The following is a 24,261-nucleotide window of genomic DNA, read 5'->3' as shown; positions in this document are numbered from 1 at the left end:
GTGTAATGATATTTGCTTTATAGAGTTATTGGGAATCTTAGAAATGATGTTTAAATTATATTGAGTTTTGATATTGTAATGACTATTTCTTAAATCAAGAGTAACCAAATTTAAGGGCTTGCTTTGGGGATATTACTCCAGATTCACAAATCTGGAAAACAGAATATTAAATACACTTTGTGTCAGATTTCTGATTCTTATACATTATAGAATTAATATTATAGAATAAGTTATAAATTATTATTAAATAATACATTATAAGTTTATTTTTTAAAATTTATCAATTATTTTAATTATAAAATAAAAATCTGTATATACAAATAACCTATATGTAAATGCATATTTACATATATATATATATATATATACACACACAAGTATATTATATACATAGGTATCTATAGACTATGTGCTTTAGCATGCAACGCATATATGTTTGCATATACATGTGTTACTATCTAGTGATAACAAGTGTCATAAGTTGTTTGATTCTAGGACAATTTCTCTTTTTAATATATCACACTATACCAGCATAGGTGACCTTTTGAGAAGATTGGCAATAATAACATATACTTACATTACCAAGTGGTTTATTTCCACTTTTCTAAAATTCCATTGCTTATGTCAATATGAGTAAACAAATACTTCAATATGAATCTTTCCCTTTATTAGATACTGTATTGACAACAGCTATTAAATAGACCCTTGGAAAGTCTTTGGCATATTATTATATAAGGAATTATATTCTGAAACTTGATTTGTTGAATTAATGCATCATTTCTTTGAGTTTCTCATTATTTGAAATGGAATATTATTCAAGCATTTATAATCACTTTCTTTGTGATTTTAAGTTAACGAAGTGACTCTAGAAGTTTATGCACTGCTTGAATATTTTCAAGAGAGAGGAAATATTTACCTGCAGAGACTAGAAATTATATCTGCTCCATAAATATATTTTCAAGTACAGTTATTGATGTTTCCTGCTAAATTGTTGTAGATGTTTCATGCACTTGTTCATCACCTTGACAGATTAACAAGTTTGAGACCAGGACAGATGAACATGTTCATTTTTGATGAGAGTACCAGAGAAAAAGGGGAATGTGTTGAATATCCCCAAGTTTAAAGCTGACACCTTTTCAGCTTATTTTTGTAAATATTTAGTTCAACTTCATTGTCTAAAAGATGTTTTCATTAATGAATGCATTCAAAACCTCAGAAAATTTAGTCTACTGGAAGTTACTTGTGTATCCTTTGTCTGTTTTTTTTTTTTTATGTCTTACCTAACCTTTCAGATATATATTTACTCTGTTGAAAAAATATACGCTTAAATATAACTTTACTTTATTCTTATTGTAAAATATACATATAAACAATGCAACATAATGCAGGTTCCTCACCAACCTAATAAAATAGAGGTTCAAAAAATCCAAAAGCACAGTAATGTGGTAATAGGAAAACAGCTAGTTTCAAAGTTTTTTTTTCCATAGTGAAAGATGAAGCACACATCTTTATTTCAGAAAAACTAACAGTTTGTACTGTGAGCCTTAGTATCTTGGCATTGCCAGACTCTGCCCTTCACATTCTCCTGATCTGGCTCTCCTGCCTAACCTTACTCTGTCTAGCTATTGACCAGTCAGCTTATTTATTAAACCAATCATTGGAACATATATTCACACAATGTAAAGGAATATTTTACATTTCCTCCTTTTTGTCTAATTAAAACGGAACATTTTAACCTTAACATAGTAGAGCTGGAGAGATGGCTCAGAGGTTAACCTTAACATGGTAAAACTGTATATAACAAAACAGTTATTAGGGAAGAACTACAGTTACAATATCCAGTCCATCTGTATTTGGCAAATGGCAAATTTGGCAAAAAAAAAAGAGAAAATACCCTATTATTTATCTTTGTGACTCTAAAGTTTTATAACTAATTTACCTTTTATCATAACTAAGGAAAACTTTAACTATAACTATCTAGCCTTCAATTCCATCACAGACCCCAGAAGGGTGAAATGTTACCTAACAACAGGGACATCTGGCTGCTTGGACAATCACCCTAGGTTCTTCTGTAATTTGGGGACATCCATTTTTGGCCTACAGGCCTAGAATATCTAACAGACATTTTTGAGAAGTGGGAATCTTGAAGAAGTCTCCTACCCTACTCTATCTTGGCAAAGGTTGGCAGTCACCTTTTTTTCATCCTGCTGGTCCAGTTTGGACAGTAACTGTCAGCAATTGAGGCGATGGCAGTTACTTTGCCCAAATGGCTAGCTTTTGCCATAAAGACGAACTCCATATGGAGGTTCTTCAATGCCCATCATCTTTTCTGAAGTAGATTGGTTCTGCCAGTAGCAGACATGTCTCATTGTCAAAAAAAAAAGCCCTATGTTATTAAAACATCTTATATACCATCTTCTGTTGATCTCTGAAGTGTTTGAAGACCACCTTTCCATATAAAATATATCTCTTATCTTGAAAACATACCTAACATGACTACAAGTTTGATTGTAATAGGTGACTAACTACTAACCTGCATTTCTTTATTATTCTAAGTAGTTTGCAATAATAACTTTTAAGGACAAGAAATCTGCATTACATTGTTTAATGAACAGCATAGGTACAATACCTTAAATAAGAATAGAAACATATGTATAGTATGTCACATAGTAGATGTTCACTATCTCTTAGGAGATAAAACTATTTGCAGGTAAGACAGGCATAATGGTACAGATCCTTAACCCCAATTCAAGGGAGGCTGAGAAAGAAGGATTGGCAATTTGAGGCCAGTCTGATCTATAGAAAAAGTCTCTGGCCTCAAAATAAAATGCAAGACTTTATCAACAATTCTTCCACTCAAGAAAGAAAAAGAATTTTAAAACAGTATTAGGCATTTCAGTATAATTGGTAAATAATAATGCAGCCTTCTATTTAGTCTAAAAAATACCTGTTTATTAAATATGATATTAGAAAGTAATAAAATATATTCAGTAAGAAGTAAAATAAATAAGCACGATTTTTGTAATTAGGCACAGATGGTATTTCTCTAAGTAAAAAATACATTTGTTACTGACCTTATCTCAAGGGTAACAGAGCATTAGGAATGGGTAGAAGAAATAGAAAATGCATATAAGAACTGGTTCCTGGCACTCATAATGGAATAACAGTAATAGATTCCCTTAGAGTGCCATGTTAAAAGAGTTCTTCATATGAATAATATTCACACAAATATCTCACTTTTCATTATTCAGTGGTTTGAACATGATGCTCTTAGGCAGGAAGCATTAAAAGATGTATGTGACTTTTGTAGTCCTACATGGTAGTAGCACTCATTCTTCTCCCTGGGTAATTTCTACTAATGCAGATATCAATTACACTTTCAAACTTTTCAATGCCTTGCCCTTGTGTGTTACAAGTAGTGTAGATTGCTTTTGCTTTTGAAGACTGCATTGAAAGAGCCTGAGAAAATGATTCCATACATCAGCATCAGCAACGCAAATTGTTTTCTTACCTTTGTTACTTTAATCTGAACACTATGCTAGTGTGATACATTGGTCAAATAAGGTTTTTTTAATGATTAAATTTGTCCTGGGAAGTGATAGTCCTGGGGAAATACATTTTTTTAAACTTCTCAGAGTTGAGCTGTAGACATGGTAAAGAAAATAGAACATAAAGCTAAACATTCACTTAGCTCTCTTCTAACTATACAGACGCAGAAATGCTTGCAGTTTCTGACTTGGTGACTAATTTAAACTCACTTGTAAAATGAGTGTAATTAAAATATTTTCCATGCATGTAATGCTATTCTCTAGCTAATGAACCCTGGATGAAGTTTTATTTATATAGATGTGCTATGTATGAACATACAAGCTTACAAGGTAATTAGAAGTTAATTAATTAGTTACAGCTGCAATAAATGTTTAAGAACTTCATTTTGAATAGTATCTTGCCCAAAGCACTAAGAAGTTTTATAGTAATACTTTTGCAAGTAAAGATAATTTTATAACTAACTGTGCTGTCAAGATAATGGTTCAATATTCAGTTGTGGAAAAAGTCGTCAGCCAGATGTCGAGTTACTAACCACATACACAGTATCAGTTCTAATATATTTAAGTCCACTTCTTTCTTTTCTTATATCAGACCTGATTTAGTGTCCACACTTTCCTTCTCTGCATACAGCTTGTCAGTACTTCATATGTATTAAGTCCCTTTTAAAATTATTCCATGCTAATTAGTTTATTAAATATTGTTAAAGCACGGGTGTTTTAAATGTATTACCTAATGAAAGACATTCAACACGATCCCCTTGCTCTGTTAACCTTCTGAGTATGTTCTCTTGAGAAATCTATGCTTGCTCTATATTGGTTCCTATGACATCATTCTAAGGCTGCCTACCATGTCTATTTTTTCAGTTTATTTCTCTGTCCATTTTTATTCTCCTAAAATACAAGCAAATTGTTCTGAATCCAAACCTACCCAATTTAGGTAGAACTGATAAGTAGTTTTCAGTCTTGTATTTGGTCTAAAGCCTGTCTGTTTTATTGAGCATAATATTAAAAAGAAATAACTCTATAATCCCAAAGTGACTAGCACCTCTGAGAGAAACATGTCTCTTTCAAACTCAGAAGATGTGGTCATCCTTTAAGAATTAGGCATCTCCATGGCCTGTTCTTCTATAGAGATTAGTTTGTATATATTGGAAATTTACCATAGTCTTCCATGAGTTGAGTTAGCAATAGGTTTACCTCCTTATTGAGTACTTTATCTCTCAATTATTATTTTTTTGAGAAAAAGGATTCCTTGGGGTTACCTTCATCATTTTCTATTTTGAATAGTGCCTTACCCAAAGCATTTGATCAGCAAAATATTTTGAATGAATACATGTGATGAATAAATTGGTCATTTTGAAGAAGCTATCAATCTAAAAAAAAACATGAATAGTCTTTTAACAGTTTCTTTTCAGTTAACTGTAAAGGGAGAAGGATAGAAAGTTCGACTTTAATTTGTCTTAAAAAGTATGGTTACATTTTCTTTAGTGACTAGATTTAGACAAGACTGGTTGATTACTTACTTACACATTGTGTTACAGAATTACAATATGTTTCCATTATTGTCTCTGGAGTATAATAACTCTAACAACTCCTATATAAATTTTGGATCTAGCTCTCATTTATTTATATTCCAAAAGGAATAAAACACCTATGTGTAGGTAAAGACTATACATTCATTGTGGTGGTTTGCATGAGGTGTTCCCCAAAGTGTCAGGAATTGAATGAATCTTTGGTCCCCAGTTGGCAGAACTGTTTGGATAGTTTTAAGAGGAGTGAGCTTGCTGGAGGAATTATGCTTCCTTGCTATAGTGGTGATGGACTCTTATCCCTGTTGTAAGATAAATCCAAACAATCTCTCTCCATGCTAAGTTGACATTGTCAGTGTTTTATCACAGCAATAGGAAAACATATTCCTCTATGTTTGCAGATGTCACTCAATAGTAGTAGAATGTTTCTTTGGTGTAAGCAAGACCCCAAGTCCAATCCCCAGCACTTCAAATACAAATATAAGCAGAAAAATAAGGATTGATATAAAATCTATTTTATATAAGCTTCATCAATAAAATTTAATTTGACGAAAACAATCAAATTATCAAAAGTCAAATAGTATTAGTTGTATCAACTTCATGTCAATTATTGATTCTTCTTGTATTAAAACTGTTTTTAAAAGCCCATCATCAAGGACTTTGCCGTGAGATGTGTCTTCTGGGAATTTCAGAAGCTACACCCATAAAGTTTTACCAGTATGACTGCCCAATTGTGAGCAGAGTTAGTTCACTATCATCATGGTGTAGATGAATAAGGATACCACCAATGGACATGCCAATGAGAACAGAAAAAAAAGACAACCATGCCCAAAGAACTACTGGCAACTGAGAAAAACTGGGAATGAGAGAGGAGGTCTTTCACACAGAAGAGCACATCAAGTTATTGTCTAGTGCTAATGGTCATCGTTGAAAACATACATATAAGTATCTAAACATGTTGTACTTAGAAATACACATACAATATCCATTAGTGGAAAAATGAGGCCATGAATTTGAAGGAAGGTAGGAAGGGATATAGAGGATGGTTTGGAGAGAGGAAAGGAAAGGAAGACATGTTGTTAATTATGTTATAATCTCATAATTTAAAAAAAAAACTTTAAAAAAGCCAATGAAAACCTTTTTAAAAAGTGGATAAAAGTAGCATATAAAATTGAATTCTCCTATATTTGCTTCCTACTTTCAATTACAAAAAGAGCTATTGCGTTAGTGTTCTATTGTTTTGAGGAGACACCATGACCAAGGCAGTTCTTATGAAAGAAAGCATTTAATTGGGGTTGCATACAGTTCCAGAGTTTGTTCATTATCATCATGGCGTAGAGAATAGGAGCGTGGTGGCACATATGAATCTATAGCAGTTGCTGAGAGAGAGCTACACCCTGATCCATAGGCAGGAGACAGAGAGAGACACTGGGCCTGCTGGGAGCATTTTGAAACCTCCAGTGCCCACTTTCAGTGACACACTTCCTCCAACAAGACCACATCTACACCATGACCAAACTCCCTAATCCTTCTAATCCTTTCAAATACTGCCACTCCCTGGTGACTAAGCATTCAAATATATGAGTCTATGGGAGCAAATCTTATTCAAATTACCACAAATATAAATTTTTGAGTTGTAGTAAATTGTGACTTTGTTGGCCAGGTCTCCCTGTCAATATACTTTATTGGCACTTATTTATTTTTTTTAAATGAACATGAATACAATTTTTTCAAAAATGAACATAAATCTATGCAATATAGAAACAACCACTTAGGATTATAGGCAATCTGCTGGAGAAAAATGCAGAAGAATTGCAAATTTGTAGACTGCATGTCTACTTCACCAATCTGTTGATTCCAACTCCCTGTTCAGGTGACTTTCCTTGACAGTCCTCTACTATATGACTCTCTTAATAAACACATCAAAGAATTAATTCTGGCTCTTTGTCTTATTTAATTTTATTAATATAAAAGCGAATGAGTTCATAGACAATGAGTAATATATAAAGTACAAGGGGTAGGATTTATCAGACAAATATAGAGAAAACAAAGTGTAAAATGTAATATGTTATAAGATACAATATTCTACTTTTGGAATTCCTACCCTTAATAAATATATAATGGATACACATATAGAAAAAAAAATACCTGCCATGCCGCTTTTACCATCAGTGATCTCAAAGAATATTGAATTCACTTTATATATCCCTGTGTAGGAGTATATATATTGAAAACTTAAATGAGTAATATCGTGGAAGATAATTATCTCCATATCCACGCAGTGACAGCTGTGACTAATAAAATAAATATCAGGTGAAGTTTGTTAAGAAGCTAGGCATGTGAGTTACAGTAAGTGCCCAAATGAAACTTGATTCAAAGTTGTGAAAGATAGTAAAAGCTCTAAAAATAGACTATAATAAACTATCCAATTGCCAATTTTTATTAAACATTTTCATACAGTGAAAATTTTAACTCTATATCCTAAAGAGTTGAACTATAAAAGAAACTCCATGGGCTTATGTATATGGACATAATAAGGAGCATTAAAATTTAGTCCACCTTCAGTTGCCATACACCAGGGGATGGATCCTGATCCTACTGCCAGGGGGCCCCTTAAGCAGCTCAAGCTACACACAACTGTCTCGCTTATGCAAAGGGAAGAAGGGGATCTGTGATTGGTATGTAAAATGAATTTTTTTTAAAAATCTCTTAATAAAAATAGTAAATAAATAATAAAATAAAATCAAGTCCAATGCAATTGTAGACATGGGTCAGCTTTGCCACCAAAGGAGCAAAGAACATTGTCAGTAATACAAAGCTCTTAGTATGCAGAGAAAAGAGATTGACAGGGTGCTGTAAGGATTCATTCCATTCAACAGGCAGTGATTGAGAACCCCGTACATGCCAGACAATGTGCTGAGGACTGTGAACTGAATGTGGTTAGCTGGGTTCTCTCGAGAAGCTTCCATTGCCACAGTATTAAATAACAGCTGTTACAGAAATAGATATCAGTGTTATAATGCACTGAGTGGTGCATGATTGAGATTGTAAATGTAAGGACGGGAACAATGACTTATGCACTTTTACATACCACAGAGCTCCTAGAATGAATGGTACCTTAGAAAAGCTGTTGAAATTAGCCTGTGGGAGACATGGAACCTTCATGTCATTGGAGGCAACCTCCAGTTTTGACAATAGGACTGTTTATTTGTATTCATCTCAGACAAAGTTTGAACTTTCCATCAACCAAGTTTTATCATTCTTAATGTAATTAGCACTTAAATTATTTAATTATCTTGGTGTTTTAGTTTGGATTGCTACTGCTGGTAAAATTAAAAGTCCACATGTGGTAGACTTCATTTAAGTTGTTAGGGTGAATTATTTTGTGGTGGCTTTTTTTGTTGTTCTCTATATCAAGAGTACAAAAAACAGTTGTGCTAAAAATAATTTTAAAAATGAAAGACTAAATTGCAATAAGAGATTATTCAGTAGATAGTTTACAAAATAAGGAAAATTCTCTTGCTATAAAGGATGTAACTCCACAGGAATTATAATTTCAAATTGAAGGTTGGTTTTCCATTGAGTTTTATATCAGGAAACTCAAACACAGATCATTATAATACCTGCATATAGTCCTATCTCCCAGGAAATTTGTGTGCTCTATAGGAATTACTCTGATATTCTTAAACATGTTCTTTTGACAATGAAAATTAAATGCCATTCACATTAGACATCTGAAGGATCACAGAGAGGAGGCTGAGAAAAAACTTCATCCATAGGTAAAAGGAGACTCTCTTTCATAGTAGGCAAAATACTGTCAGTTCTTAATGTGAAATTCTATTGAACTCTGCTGCAATTCCCATATGGCCATGCACCTAACTGCTGCTTCTAGAGAAAAATTTAGTGTGACTTAACTGTTTTCCCATTTCTAACTGGGTAGTCTCTATTTCTTCAAATCATAGTTGTCTATCCAAAATTTTTCTCTGAGTAAATATACTGGTTTAGAATTTTGGAAAGTTACATTTGTGTCCATTTTAAGGGGAAAAAATCAATTCAAACTAAGGGGTTGGGTTTTCCATATGGCAAACATCTTTATGTGCATGCCCTCCTACTTTTTTATTCTCTATACATCCTCTGCTTTTCCCAACCAGTTTCAGAATTGAAATTCCATCATGTTCCTTGACAGTCTTCTCATCTCAATATGAGATGGAATTTTTCTCCCATGGCAGGGGCATTGCTTTGGGTTTGGGGGGTTGTTTGTTGGTTTGTTTGTTTGTTTGAGACAGGATCTCACTATATAGGCCAGGCTGTCCTATAACTCTGTGTCCACCAGGCTGGCCTCAAACTCATACACGGCTGCATGCTTCTCCCTCTCAAGTGCTGGGACTAAAGTTGTGTACCACTATGCCAAACAGTAATATATGATTTATCCAAAGCACATCTGAAATTTTTCCTTCTAGGGCTTTTGGAATAGAACTGTTTTCCTTTTGGTAGGGAAGTCCAAACTTACCCTCTACATGTTGGACTATTTGAATCTGTTGAATAAACTAGCAATACGTGAGTATTATAACCAGACAAATAACAGGACAAAAACCATACAGATTTCATTGGTCACAACTTTACAAGACAGTGGAGTTCTCAAAGACCCAAAGACACTGAATGAAAGATCTGTTATTATGTTTAGGATTGGTAAAGCATGGGTAGGTATGTGAAACACAGTTGGACGAAAAGGAATGATCCAATAGTGCTGGGTCCAGGGCCAAAGATAATAGACAAGCCAAGGCTCTCTGCTGCTCTCCTTCCACCCACAGGGATGGCCCCTTTCAGAATGTGGGTTTTATGACCTAAAATCTAACAAAGCAGCTGGGAGTACTCTTTGGGCCTGTCCTTTACATAGACCATCAGGACAATTTTACAGCAATGCTTTTAAGTAGTCTGGCTTTAGGAAAGAGGTTGTCTGCTTTCTGTGACCTGCATCGGAGAAGAGAAATTGAAAGTTCTGCAGCTTGCCCTTGGGGAGAATAATGGATGATCAGAGGAAATCTTAGCTTCCAGGCCTTAACCAGTGAATTCCTTTCCTGATATCTAACAGTCTAAAGAATGTCAAGGGTGTGGACTTTATGCTTCCCAGTCATTTCACAAAGCTTTACCCACTGGTCCCTAGGGTGATGATTTCAACTTTCATTCATGACTTATTAACTCTGGTTTTGAAAAAATGTTATCTTTAGTGCCCACTGACCCTCTGGTTATGATTCTTTGGGAACTACATGGAAATAGATGCCCTGTCATTAAAATGTACACACAAAAATGTCTTTTACATCTCATGATAAATGTATGCTGAGGGCCATCTGACTATATGAAACCATCCCATGGTGAGTATCATGCTTTTTTAATTTGAGAACCATTACATTTAAAAATGTGATACTGAGCATAAATCATAAAGCTGGTCAGTTTAAAGAAGTTTCTGTGATGAGGCATAAGGACTACACTTATATGTTTGTGTAAGTACAAATACGTAGAATGTAGTTAGGGATTATGCTGGTTTGATAATGTAGCAATATGTATCAATTCATTTTTAAAAGGTTATGCATTGGAACAAAATCAAGGAGTGTGGTATGATAAGAAAGAGTGTGGATGGAGAAAAAGGAAGATAGAAATGATATAATTTACTATAGTCTCAAAAATAAAATTAGTAAAAAAAATGTATTACACATTGCTTGGAAAGCTTTAATTTTTTTTAAGGCTTTAGATCCTGAAATGTTAGACACATTTCACTATTTTTACAAATCAAGGATATCTCAATAAATCCACAGATTTAGTTTATTTTACTACATTTTCTACATGTAGTGTAGAAGCAGTGATGATGACATCCATATGTCAATGATTTCAAGATGATGCCCCTAATCCATGATAGACAAAGACCTAGAAAACGGGTTTTCTCCCTTCTCTAAGTCCAGCAGCAGCAGCAGCAGCAGAGCAACCATGTTACTAGGTAAAAATTAGATGTATATACTGACAGAACTGAATTTAGATCCTGGCTCCAACACTTAATACAAGGAAGTTGTGAATTTCACTTGCTCATATGTAAATCAAGATATTTAACACCTACATCACCTCATCCCTGTATGATGAGTGTGATAAACAGATGCAGTCTACTGAGTGTGTGTTATTAAGTAGCAGTAATAATTTTTTAACTTGGTTGCTTTTTCCAAACGAGACATGTTATCACTTACAAGATATCCTGAAGAGGATAACTTCTATCATGTAGCTTCTGTAGTTAGGGACCCTACAAAGAACCCTTCCTTGGTGGCTGTGGTATTGTCCTGGGTGAGCCAGCACTTTATTCTCTGCACATTGGAACCCTGGCCACCACAGGGGATGGTGCTGAAATGTGCTCAGAACACCAATGATGAAGCTACTGCCATCAAGCTAGGGAAACCTCATGCCATGTTCCAACATCTCATTTATATATGTTCCCCAGCACAATATTGGTTTTGAATTTGTAGCAAACCAAGGGCTACATGAAACATTTTCTCTTTGTCAGCCTAAATTTTGCCAGAGAACTGCTACTGTACCCTCCCTGTTCAAACACTCAGAAACACAGGAAAGTAGAGTCAATATGTTTTCATCCCTTATGACTTCACCATCCTTTGTCTTGCCAGAAAAGGTATATAGGTTATATAGTAAATTTGGAGCTCTGTGTAAAGATATTTGGGGATTTTTAAATAATTTTTTATTTTAAAAAATTTCTCCTTTTACATCCCAACCCATTTCCCCCTCCCTCATCTTCTCCCACTCTCCCCTACATACCTCCATCCCACCCTCATCCCTTCCTCATCGAGGGTAAGGCCTTCCTTGGGTTGTCAACACAGGCTGGGGCTGGACCTAGCCCCTATCCCCTGCATCAAGGCTGAGTAAGGCATTGCACCATGGGAATGGGCTCTAAAAAACCAGTTCCTATGCCCAGGATAAAACTATTCATAAGACTAGAGCTGGCACTTAGTTGGAGAATGTTTGCCTGACTTACATGAGACTCTCTGTTTTATCTCCAACCACAAAAATTAATAAGTCAGAAATAAAGCTCTGAGCTTAGGCCTGTTCTTTCAACCCTATTTCCCTTGCACCTGCCTTTTCTTTTGTACATCTATTACCCCCAAACCCCCTAACCCAGAAATACAAACACTGCATCCAAATATGTGTTTGCTACAGTCATCTTGTTTTGAACATAAACTCAGAAGACATACTCTGATCTGTTCTTATATGGCTAAGAAAAACAGCCTTCCTCCTTTGTAGCTGGAGATTTCTTCAGTTCCATTAGGGCTTGTAGCCACTCAGACCCAAGTAAACACACAGAGACTTATATTACTTATAAACTGTATGGCCATGGTAGGCTTCTTTCTATCTAGTTCTTATATCTTAAATTAACCCATTTCTATTAATCTATAAGTTGCCATGTGGCTTGTGGCTTACTGATACTTTACATCTTACTTCTCATGGTGGTGGCAGCTGGCAGCATCTCCTGACTCAGGCTTCCACTTCCCAGAATTCTCCTTTCTCCTTATCCCACCTATACTATACTTCCTCCCTGGCTACTGGCCAATCAGCATTTTAGTTATCAATCAATCAGAGCAACAAATTCACAGCATACAGAACATCCCACAGCACTCCTTCCCTCCCCTTAGTAGTAGATCAGACTTCAATGTCCAAGAGTCCTGCCATATCTTTGCATGCTTTTAAGAATGAGTTAGACTTTTGCCATTAAAAAATCTATATTCCTTTCACCCTCAAGCCATAAGTACCCTAACCAATCTTCCCCCAAATGCCTGGGAAAATTAAACAGTGATTCCCAAGGCAAGACAGAAGTTTCTAGAATCACCAGTTAAGTTTGATAATGGAAAGACATTTTTGGTAGCTTCCAGACAACATTCCTGTCCATGTCTGAGCTCAGAGTATGCCTTTTTTTTCTCCACCCATGCAGAATAATGACTGGACATTGACTCATTTAATTACCTCATTTAAAGAAACACAGATATGTATGGTAATGTGGCCAATGCTAGTTGGAAAGACAAAAATATCACAGCTGAATTAGGGACACGGCAATTACATGTACATGTTGCTGAATGATGGTACAGAAGGTAGGGTCAAAATGAATCATAAGAACAAGAAGATACAAGGAAGCCAGTATCAAGGTAGAAGAGTTCATAGATGTGTCAGATGTTCTGCCAGATAGGGCCTGAGTCTGAGATAGTTCCATGGGATTTATATGGATCTGAGTTTCTTCAACCTTCTCTTCTCTAAGATGGACATTCCCAGTTCTGCAGAGTATAACATTTGTCTGAGCTCCTGCAGTTGATACCTCATTTTGAACACTGGACACTCTGTGGGACTCTAGATGAGGATGCAAGCAAGATATGATGTCATTCTAGTTATAATAAAAAACAGCTGATGAAGAGTTCTTTGTCCATCTGTCTTTGTCAGTTGTCCATGTAAATGTCACTTCATGCATACAAAAACCATAAGCCACCCCTACATAATTTTTTTTTTATTTCAAGACAGGGTTTCTCTGTGTAGCTTTGTGCCTTTTTCCTGGAACTCATTTGGTAGCCCAGGCGGGCCTCAAACTCACAGAGATCCACCTGGCTCTGCCTCCTGAGTGTTGAGATTAAAAGTATGTGCCACCACTGCCAGGCCATAAAAATATTTTATTCAGTAGGATTTATTTTTCATTACTTGAATGAATGCATTACTCCATTATTCATCTTTTCTGGTTTCACCAATTCTCTTCACATAGAACTCATATCAGGATATTATTTTCTACAAAAATGTTCCCAATTGACTGTTCTAATAAACAGAACTATATACAGAAGTGTTTAGAGCTGGAAGGCACCTTGGAGAATGACCTTTTTCCACTTTCATTTCACAGATAGATGAAATTGGGGTCAGAAGAGATTAAGTGATTTGCCTAGGGTCAAACACCAGCTGGAGGAAGAATCAAAAAATGTATAAGATGAAACTGGATTTTACTTTTGTCAATATACAATATTGTTCATTCAACAAACATTTATTTATGTGACAGGAACTATTCTAGGAGTTGTGAAGCCAACCAAGGCCCCCCTAGGCACCCTATGGCTCCTGCTATTTATGATTCTGCCAAGATTTTCTTTCCTAGGTGTATGCAGTAGGATGTCCTGCTATATCTTCTGTTATAGTTTCATTTCCTTCTGCTTTGATAGTGCCCTTATCTTTCCTCAGCCCCAATTAACTTTTCCCAAGTTTCTTGTTTAATTAATTCCCATCCTCCTCTTCAAGGTACAGACTGGCTCAACAGATTTAATACCATTCTGCCTCATTATCATCCCCCATTCTAAAATAATTATTTTGAGTATAATGAAAATGTTAAACATGGTTGAACCCAGCGTGTGATTATTGTACCTCCAACTGTCAACAAATGTTTCAATATTGGTTGACTTGTAAAATAAAGTGTCATAACATCAAAACAAGTAGCTCCTTCATGGTTATCCCCTCCTTTTCTTTCCTAGTTGCTGAACATTTGCTTCTATCATAACCAGGAAAGGCTCATAGACATAAGCCTCATAAAGGGTTGTCAAAATGATTAGATGAGGAAGAGGAAGAAAATAAAGAAGTTCCCTTATTCTAAAAACCTTCTTTTTCAAACAAAATCTATATAGGTACACTTTTGCCTTTTATAGATACCTACAAGAAATACCATAGGTACCCACCACGATGGCATTTATTTAGAAAGCATTTCTCAGTTCCTTGCTTCACTTGATAAATTATTTATTTTTCATTGTCTGATATTTTCAAATATCATCTAAGTAAACATCTTCTGTAATTAAATACAAAATGATCTTACGCTTAATGAACATTCAAAAATTAGCCACGGTTTTTGCAATAATATAGAACTAGTGAAATTGGCACTCTTTTCTCAGTTAATATATTTTGAAGACAGTTTTATTGTCTGTTAGTTATCTTTGTTTCTCTGTAGCTATAGACCCTTAACAAAAAGGTACAAGAACATTACAAGTCCCCATGTGCCCTTCTGGGGATTCATCAATTGTTTACACAACTGTCATACAGCACCATTCTCTTGCTCTATTCTCTCTGTATTTATGTATGTATATGTGTGTATGTATATACATATACATATACAACCCAGTGTATTTAACAGTAGGCAGAAATTGTTCATATATGTGATTCTAACAAAAATTCTATTTATGAAATTAAGCAATATACAGCATTTTAGGTATTAATAATTCTGTAAATACTTTAGTTTCTACTTTTGAAGGATACACACAACATGTAATCTACATACATAAATTATATGCAGCATATATTTGGTTATTATATTTTCAACCACTTGAAATTGCACTGAAGCCTTGGCATGTCTTCCTTTATTGTGTATTTCAGTATATTTTGTGTAACCAAAGTATATTCTTATATTGCAAAGACTAGTTATCAAAGATGGGCATTTTCCCACTGACACATTTTCATTGCCTAATTTACAGCCCACAACTAAGCTTCCTCATCTGTAGCAATGGTGTTGGCAGCGAGTTGTTCCTCACCACCACCTTTAACCATGCATCTAATCTGGTCATGCAATGGGTTCAGCCGTGCAGTGTTTTATTTATGTATCTAAAAGCTTACATCCATTCAATCAGTGATGACCTGGATAATATCCTGTTATCTAGTAATAGCTGCTTGCTGACTGTTGTTCCAAGAATACAGACATGAGCCAAAAAAAATTTTCTAAGCAAATCCCTTAGGATTAGAAATATCTGTGCTCAAAGCATCACTACTCAGCCTTACAGTTATGCCCTAGCCATGAGTTTCAGCAGTTCTGTCAGATGTGGTCCAAGAGAGAAAGCTGTGAGTGTATCAGCATCTTACAGTTTAGCATGTAATGCTTCAGGATCAGGCTTCTGTTGTGAGTCACTTGTCTTAGAGCTAAAGAGATGGTACTTGTTAGGTGGCCTTCTTGCAAGATTTCATAGTGCACTCTAATTCCAGTCCTCAGTGAATATTTAGCAGAATGCCATGTTAATGAATGTTTTGTTAAGATTAGAAACTCAATAAAAACAGAACACTTGAGACAACATCTAAAACTAAAGTTTGTACTTGACTCTTAATTTTTGTCATTATTGAGAATAAGCATTTTTTTAAAGCTTGATAGCTACTTTTTAAGTCTCCAATATTAAGTGATTATGGATGTTTCCCTGCCTACAAAAAAATGGCAAAAGTGTAAAGCATGTTCATAGTGTCTACAGCATGTAGGGTTTGGCTTAATTCTGTAAATTACATTATTATAAGACCTACAAGTTATGAATGGCTCACTTTCTGTCTACTTCTACCAAGAGCAATCTGTGAGTCTCTTTCTTTCCTCTCTGTCAAGCCTGCTTCTAATATTAGATGAAAACATCAATAACACCTCATTAGCTTTATTGACTGAGCATGTCTAATATTTTATTTAAAAATGACCAAAGCAGATATTATTTTTTAAGTTCCATGCCAAATCATAACAGAACCAAGCCTCGATACAAGAAATTAACTGAGTAATTGGGACTGCTTTACTTCCACCAATGTGCAGATGAGTGATGAACAGTCTACAGCAACGATGTGGCCTGCCTTTTGTTTTATTTCCCCTCTAGATTAAATAGAAGACACTTATACATCAAAGAGACAGAAATTATCTACCATAAAAAATAGTGTATACACTCATATAAGCTAAGTATAAAATATTTATTTGTACCCTACAGTAGAGCAGGCTTGCCCATTGATCCTTGTGTCAGATATGCATGTAAAACCAAAGTGAAATCAAAGCCCTGTAGATAGCACAAGTCACAAAGGCTGTTTAACCCTTTCACAGCATCCCTTAGAAAAGCCTGATCCTTGGTGAGTGATAAGGTTAATTATGTATACCATCAAATCATCTCTTATTTTTTGATAGAATGCGGTTTTTTTTCTAACGCATTTTTCCAGTTTCTTATAAAGTACTAAATGCCACTGTGTTTCTGTATGTATACACATAGAATGTTGTTGTAGGTTTTACATCAGTTTCAATATGGCAGTATACTAAGACAATCTGCTGAGATTTTTACGTAAAGTTAATGATGGCTTGAAGTCGTACATTTAAGAGGGAGTTGGGTAAACTTCAGTGCTTTCTCACATCCACGTTGCTTGTGAATTTTAATAGAAAACAGTAGCGTTTCAAGCAGGAATAAAATGAAAGCAGGCCTTGGAGACAAAACACCACTCAACAGATGTGATGAATGTAGCTTGGAAAGTCTCGCTGTCGCTTCAGATCTGTTCCACTCAGCACCTCTGAGGGCCAGGAGCAAGAGATGCTGTCATTGTAATATTTCCGTAGCTCTAGTTGAACAGACCACAATATTGCTTACTGGAAACCTGTTTTTAAATATATGGTTGTCTCTCAGCTTTGAATTTCACACTCTGAGAACTGAAAAATCATGAAAACTTGTAGTAAAAGATATTTATCTTCAGGACTGTTAAATTTTCATTAACGAGTTTCTAGCTTGTCAAAACCGAATCAGAAATTTTTGATGATGTTATTTACTACATTAAAGCAACTGGGACATTGAGTCTTGAAAAAGGACTTTACATTAGTATTTTCTGAACTATATTGAATGCTGTATGTTTAATATACTAATGTGTACTTACTTTTCTCCTAATGCTTGATGGGTTTACATGCATGTTTATATATCCAATGTGCTAGAATAGGATTAAATTATATCTAGACCATGATTAATCTCTGAAAAATAGGGAAACAGTCATGATGTGTGGAAGGTTTTCTAACTCCAAGGAAAGATATAAAATTGGAGATAAATGTATAAGATTGATTTATAGCACTCACATCATTTTTTGTTATAGAAACAGACATGAATGGACTGGAAATTGTGTCAGACTTATGACAGTATTATGATGATTCAATATTCTCTCATGATTTCTTACTTTCATTTGTAAACTGAAACATTCTATAAAGAACATAATCTTATAATTTGCCTTTGGTAAAGTGAGTATGTAAATTATCCACATGGTCCTCCTCATAGTTTTCAAGCCAGTTTTACGGTTCTATTTTCTTCTGTACTATATTGTATATAATAAATATTCATAAGGATGGCATATTTGTATTTAGGTGGACATGTGGCAAGAATCTAAGGTAGAAATATTAATAAAGCTAATGTCCTATTTAAGACTCTCTCAAGTGATTGTCACATGTACTGTTTTTCTTTTAGATTGAAGAAAGGAGGTTCTGAAAGAAACAAACACCCCCAAATACTCCAGAACACCCCTGCAGAACAGTAAGTGCTTTAATGACAAGATGATTATATCAGACCTTCTGCAAAATTAGATCACCTTTTATACAAATATTCGCCTTCCTAATTTTTAAGATTAGAGATCAGAATAGCAAGCAAGTGGTGCCTTCTGAGACTCAATTTTGATTCACTAGAGTCCATTGGAAATGATTTATCCTATAATCCTCTTAGATAAATGGAAAGGTAATCTGCACGCTACATCTCTGTTGCTGAAATATTTAGGTTGACTCTATATATTTTTAAGTGACATTGAATCATTCCAGTGAGGAAGAAGTGGGAAAATATAAAAAGCACACACAATTAGTTTTCCTTCATGTGATAGAAAATTAACTCCCTTTGGAAAAATTTTAAAGGTTAATATGCTTGGCTTATTTACAATCATTAAACAGAGTTATATAAAATGATAATAATAAAGTGCAGTTTTAAAGTCTGTACTTTATGCTCATTTCCTTTCTTTCGAATCTTATCAAGACTGACTATGAAATGTATTTCCATCTCTAGCTATGACTTCCTACCAGCAATAGTTTTTCTAAATATATTTTTATTAAGCAGAATTGATGTTATCATTTTGTGGTGGATTTTGTGACATTATAGAGTTCTGAGATGCAAAGAACTATAACATCTGAACGTGTGAATATCAAAACCAGTAAAATAGAGATGTAACATCAGAATCAATATTAATGACCCACATCACATGGCTTTAATAGTGTAGTTGATTTGAAAAGAGCTAGAAATGGTAGGCCTCCAAACATCTCAAAAAGAACGTTATCATTTCTCAGACCTCTAACTGTATGTCACTGTGAAAAGTTATCAATGACCTTTTTTCGGATCTTATCTATACACAATTATTTGCTCTATTGCTTGAGTGCATTGATAATGTTCTTGGTATTTTCATTTGTTAATTGTAGTAGGATTCAGTGAGGCATGTGTTAGGAGGCTCACATAAATAATGAGGCAGATTTATTAATTTGGAATAATCCTGAAGAAAATAGATTGTTTCAAAGGAAGAGCTTGTCCCTCTTTTGTGTGCATTAATGGTGGTATAGGGTAGTCATTCACCTCAACTTTGAGTGTCTTCTACTTAACAAGTGTATATGCTAAGTTGCTCAGAGATAACCACGTAAACAATGAAAAAAAACTAAATTTAATCTAAATTTGTATGCTTTGTTAGTGTAATTTATTCCATTAATACATATTAATATATTTATGGACAAAACACTCTGATTTAAAAGTGAAATGATAGCCAGGCAGTGGTGGCACGCCTTTAATCCCAGCACTTGGGAGGCAGAGCCAGAAAGGCACAAAGCTACACAGGAAACCCTGTCTTGAAAACTAAAAAATAAATAAATAAATAAATAAATAAATAAATAAATAAATAAATAAATGAATAAATGAGAAATGATTAGACAATAAGTGTCTCATGGATACTTTAGTCTTTAAAGACATTGCTGTATCAGAGTTGTCATTGTGTGGATTAAAGCATGAAAGGTAAATGGGTACTGAGCAGTTCCTGATGCATACTAAAATAATCCCATCAGAAATAATAAAGTTCTTATCATTTGGACTGAATTAAAAACATAAATGTAAAAGTTTAGGCATCAAAGAATCATACAAACGGCTATTATACTGCCTTAAATCTCACAGCTTTAAGGGAGAAAAAAGCTGATAATTAAAACATTACTAAAAAAAAAAAAGTTTGGAGTACAGGCATTTGCATTTCACAAAAGTTTTGTTATTAAAATAAGGACTCAGATAAGGTGCTGCTGAAATTGTTTTCACATAGTAATTTTCTTCTCAACCTCTGAGTGCTTATTAACACTATGAAGAACACCATGGTCCACGCTCTCTGATTACATTAGATAATAATAATAGCAGAGAGGAGACGTCGAAAAATCACTCAGACTCACAGGCACACTCCTTGGGAGCTATTCGTATTATCCTAGATTTGCTAAATCTCACTAAATACTTGTGGGAGTTGATGTTCTCACTCAAAGTACAACTGTTATTAATGGCCTCGCTTTCTTGGGATGACAAATAGAGTGTGAAGTTTCCATTTTAGTAAGAAATACTCGACAAGAAAGAAGACTTTCGCCAAAATGTTTATTTTTTCCCTGTGGATTACCAGATCATAAATATTATTTGGGAACTTGTGATGCTCACAAGTTTCATTGAGTAAAGTCTTTCATTATTAGAAGTAGTAAGTCACTGTCATCAAAATCTGTAAGCCCAGGTGGAGTTGAGGGTGGTAATGTGGCAGCTGTAGTATGATAATGCCATAGAGCCAGGAGAAACATACATACTCTCTAGTGTAATATCCTCATTTTACTCATTGTCCCCTCTAAATTATGGAGGGTGAGGCCAGCTAGCTCCTTTACCTGAACTCTCATCTGTGGCAATAGAACTGAGGATTCTAGTCTAATTAGCCAGCTAACACTTTTCCTATGTGTAATGTTGACTAAAAGTGCACACATAGAGAGATGATGGGTGAACAGACAGAACAATGAATTACAAAGAAACAGGGGGACAAGAGAAGAAAGCACAAGGAAGAGGCAGGGAGAGGAGGGGATGGGATGAGAGGAGAGGAGATGAGGAAAGGGGAAGAGAGGAGAGGAGGAAAGGAGAGCCATTTATTGGGCTTTTATTTGTTTGCAGATATTCTGTTAGACATAGAATTTGTTTCATTTAGTTATCAAAAGAAAACAAATATCCCCAGGCTTCACAGACAATAAAAATGAGGACTAAATACAATATGAAGATAACCTCCTTTGTAAGCAATAGATAGAGTTACTGTTAAAACTTGATCTTTATTTTTCCCTTCTCAAGTTACCACTCTTAGCATACACAGCTTGTAAAGGCAAGGCATTTTTTTATGCTCCTACATAAATGACGGCATGAAGAGAAAAAAAATTAAGTAAACAGCAATATTATTGACGGGTAGGGAGAAATGATCTCCTCAAGATGCCCATCTTATTAGCAGTGATCAAATTATTTAATATTCTATTCAGTGTTTTATTTTAAATAGTCCAAAATGTAATTTCTTATTTTTGTTTCTTTCCTTTGGACATTGGTTAAAATAGGTTTCCTGTAATCACTGATTTTTTTTTAAAAGCTAAAGCATATTTCCTGATGAAAGGTATTTTTTTGAAACACCATAGAATTGTCTTCAATATCTTCAATAGGTTTATACTAGCATACTAGCTTTGGGAAATTCTCTGGGTTCAGCTGCACCATTTATTGGCTCTGGTATCTTTGGTTTTTTGAGACAGGGTTTCTCTGTGTAGCTTTGCGCCTTTCCTGGAACTCACTTGGTAGACCAAGCTGGCCTCGAACTCATAGAGATCCGCCTGGCTCTGCCTCCCTAGTGCTGGGATTAAAGGCATGTGCCACCACCGCCCGGCTCCTCTATATGTTTTAAACCCTCCACTGATTGGCTGTGATCATTAAGTGACAGGAGATGTGCCATCTTTGATGGAGGTTTGATTGGGGTTTGTGTGGTAGAGTTAGCACACTCTACATTAAAGTTTCTTACACTAACGACTTGAAATAATCTATCTAGCCCATTTCTAGAAATGTATATACATTTTTGATTTGTGCTTTCATTTGTATATCCTTTTGTCCTGAAAAACTTAATCTTCCATGATTCTGAAAGCTGCAAGCGTTGGAGGGAGACATAGGGGAAATTCATTCAAGGATTATTTGTGTGTTAAAACATACCGTGTAAACTTCAAAGTTGCAGAGGTTAAACAAAATGGCTCTGCTCTCTGAACAGCCGATTTTAATACTCTATGATTCTGGTCCAGTCACTTCTCTACTGCAGCTCACTCTTGGGTGACATTGTTTTCCTTTGTAATTATAAATCCTTGTGCCCTGCAAGTCCCATTTCTACCACCCCCTGGCTCTGTGTCCCCAAAAGGAGAAGATAAAGGCTGCCTCCATCTCCTCTATAAAAGTTAAAATAACTTTTACTTTATGGGTTTTTATATGAGAGTGGCAAGGCATGCTCACCAAGTGCTTATTATAGATGTCCAAACAAATGACATCAGTAAATAGGAATTTCATAAATCCATGGAAAATGTTTTATTATTTTTTCCTTAAGTTTTATCTTTGCATTTTCCCTATTCCAAAGCACATGCAAGACGTAGCATAGAATCCACTGTATATCTGAGCAACTTCTGCCCCTTGCTCTTATGGCTAATACATATTCTTTTTCCTGCCATTATATTGTGTTCCATTTTCACATAAATCCTACAAAGATTATTTTTGGGGATTTATACAAAATGTTTCAGGCTGTGGGAAAGCTGTTTCAAACAAATGCTCAAAATTCATTGGCTTGCAACTCATACAAGACGCAAAGTTATAGTCTATGAATTTTCAGTAGCTTGAGAGGTATTGTAAAGAATAGTTTTTGGCAGCCAATTTGGAAGCTGTGATTCTCTTATGCATTGTATGTTCACTGTTCTCTATATCATTTCTTGAGTAATTATTGTTTATGAGATATGCAATATTTCAAGTATAATGGAATTTTTCCCTTACCTTTGAAATTTTAGCTATTGCATAATTTTCTGTTATATCTTGGAGCATGAATATGTCACTGAATTTATCATGCCATTGTATTATAGCGAGCACAAACTCTTTTCTCTGAAGTCTGCCTATTGGCATAGCTCTAGAAAAATGAGTTTGCACAATTACATAATGCTGAATATATCCAGTTTCTAGCTACATAAAAATTGAATAATTATCAATGTGGTTCATCAAAAGCAAAGCCATAGACAAATTTATCATTAAGTGAAAAGGCTGAGAACCAAAAGAGATGGGCAGTCTTCAGCTTTTGAAAGTTACATAACACATCCATTTTAAGTCGTTAGCTCTCATTTCATAAAATGGGTATTTACCCAGAATGGCCCCACAGCAAAGCTGTGAAAATCCACAGTTCACACCCAGACACAATATTTATAGATTGTGGAGTGGGGACTGGGAGGATGAGGGAGAGGCAGACAGCAACATCTTTCTCCATTTCTTCTAACCTGATCCAAAATTTGAAAAGTACCTGCGGCTGATGTCTCACATGGCCTCTATCTTTCTAACCTTTGCTGAATTTTTTTCCTGATATAAACTGCTTCAAACCATGTGTTCTTCCTTCGTCGTGCCATCCTTACAGTGGTCTGCATGTCACATACCATTACACTGGCCCTATATTTCTCCTGATCAAAATGCCCAGTGCAGCGGCTGTGGAAACAGTGCAGAGAAGTTGTAGAGGACAACTCTTCATTTCCCATCATCCCTTGCATTTCATTCTTTTCTCCTTTCTTCCACAAGTGTTAACCCAAATAGACAAATGGTGCAGGGATTTTAGGTCGTATTAGCAGAGGACAGCAAACAATATAGAAGAGGCTGTGCTTTTTTAGGCAGCATACCTCCACTGCCTTAGTGGCAGTGTTCATTTTCTTCTAATCCCCTGCTTTGGAGCCCTTAAGTTTGTTTTAATGTGGATACATTGTCTCAGTGGATCTACAACTTCAATGGGAGAAGTTTTCAATAAGGTGCAGTGGACTAGAGATTATCTATGCTTTTCATATGTAAGGTAAGATTTTAATACATAGTACATGACTGATCCCATAATCTGCATCTCAAGTACCCCACATATGAAAGTACACAGTAATAGAATAAATATGTAATTGTCCCGCTATATAAAAAAAAGAACATTTTTTTTATTTTGGTTTTTACTTTGTATGTGTAGACAGACCCCTCTTTGAAGCTGAAAACTCAGGTTAGGTAAATAATCTTCGATTTTTAACATGCAGCTTTTAGTATGACTTCGGGCACAAATATAAT

At 35.1% G+C, this 24,261-nt stretch overlaps 1 protein-coding gene across 2 annotated transcripts in view; it reads left to right on the top strand.

Annotated features, from left to right (window-relative positions):
* The window catches only part of Syt1 (synaptotagmin 1), a 521,493-nt gene that overhangs the window by 163,742 nt on the left and 333,490 nt on the right, over window positions 1-24,261 (top strand). For both annotated transcript variants that reach the window (XM_036169618.1, XM_036169617.1), the window contains exon 3: window positions 18,349-18,414. The gene's annotated coding sequence lies outside the window, so the exon portion shown is untranslated. The remainder of the gene's footprint in view (window positions 1-18,348; window positions 18,415-24,261) is intronic.

The sequence above is a fragment of the Onychomys torridus genome, chromosome 20 (assembly GCF_903995425.1).
Source record: "Onychomys torridus chromosome 20, mOncTor1.1, whole genome shotgun sequence".
Classification (NCBI taxonomy): domain Eukaryota; kingdom Metazoa; phylum Chordata; class Mammalia; order Rodentia; family Cricetidae; genus Onychomys; species Onychomys torridus.
Note: the sequence above shows the minus strand (reverse complement) of the source record. Positions and strands in the feature narration are given on the sequence as shown.